This window comes from Penaeus monodon, chromosome 15, assembly GCF_015228065.2.
Source record: "Penaeus monodon isolate SGIC_2016 chromosome 15, NSTDA_Pmon_1, whole genome shotgun sequence".
Taxonomy (NCBI): Eukaryota; Metazoa; Arthropoda; class Malacostraca; order Decapoda; family Penaeidae; genus Penaeus; species Penaeus monodon.
The window spans coordinates 33,657,198-33,658,636 of record NC_051400.1 but is presented as its reverse complement, the minus strand read 5'-3'; positions in this window follow the sequence as shown (position 1 = coordinate 33,658,636).

The window sequence follows — 1,439 nt, the reverse complement described above, 5'->3', positions numbered from 1 at the left end:
GGCGTTTATTTCTTCATTTCTGTTAGCTAATTATCATGACCTATATCAAAAGATATTCTAAATATTAACTCTAGATTAGGCTGCACACATTGCTTGCATTAGTGTCATTACTGCATCTTGCTGTTGTAACGTGTTTAGGTATTTCGATGATATCATATATGAAAAGCCAGCCCGTTGGTAGATTTTAGTAATTATCTCTATCATATCTGCCTGTTACCTCACCGCCATCATATTTATCTATCAATTTATCTCCATTATATCTGTTTGTTTGTTTTTTCTCTCTCCATCATATCTGTCTATCAATTTCGTTCCATCTCCTATACATTCATTAGCTAATGTCCTTGTATAGCCAGAGGGAGAACTCTTCCTATTCTGAAATTTACAATATATAAATGTTCCTCTTTTTAGTGAGATACAAGCGTTGCGGTAAGTATGCAGAGAGTACTGGCTTAAGTTTAAGGAATTGAGAAGTAAGATGAGTGTATTTTAAAAATTGTGTTTTATGAAATTATATGTCTCCCATCTATAGTTACGTCTCCTTTTTCATATATGCTGTAAATTTATAGATAAATCACGGGATGTTTCCCTGTCCAGAATTTTTTTTTTTCAAACACTGTGAATGATTACGTCATGGACAGTTCTTGTGAACAAACAAAATGTCCTCAACATTCCTTTCTCTTTCTACCTCTTTAAACGAGGTTTTGTTATCACAAGCCATTGAGGAGTTAAGTAATCCAGGCCTAGATTGAGCTATTGTCTATGTGATCATCATATAAACATACAATAGTGAAAGTGTATGGAAAACTTTTGCAATGAGTAAGTGATACAAAGGTAGAATTCATATCTGGATTAAGAAATAAATCCTAACGTAATATCTAATACCTCTCAGCCATTAAGTGATCAACAGGCAGTACGTCAGAGTCTTCATACATTTCATTTCTGTGAATAATATGGCAGTTCTGGTCTCTGTTTAGCCGTATTAGGCATTGAGTTGCTAATGGAAAAAAACACACACAGATTCATATAAAACGAAAAGAACACCTTTTTGTATGGGTTTCAGTAGTCAACATCTGCTAACGATCCTTCCTACAATTTCAAACATGTAAGATTAATTCCTTCGAGTTTATTACCACACGATGTGAATTACTTGCCTCATAGAATCTGCTGAATTAATCTCAGAGCTTTACTGTCTGACATATCTGCAACATCCCCAGTGGACATACTATCTGATGCCTCCTTAATAGGGACTTTATAATGATGTTCAAACGTTCACAAAGTGTATCGGGATAAATGACAGAATGTACATTGCCTTTAACTCTTTAGAAGGAAGTAGTTTTCTATTTATTTTGTTTATGGTATCTTAAGTTTAGACTATACTAGGTAAATTAGATTAACCGCTGAGATGACACAACATATCTGATGGCACTGAGATTTTGATA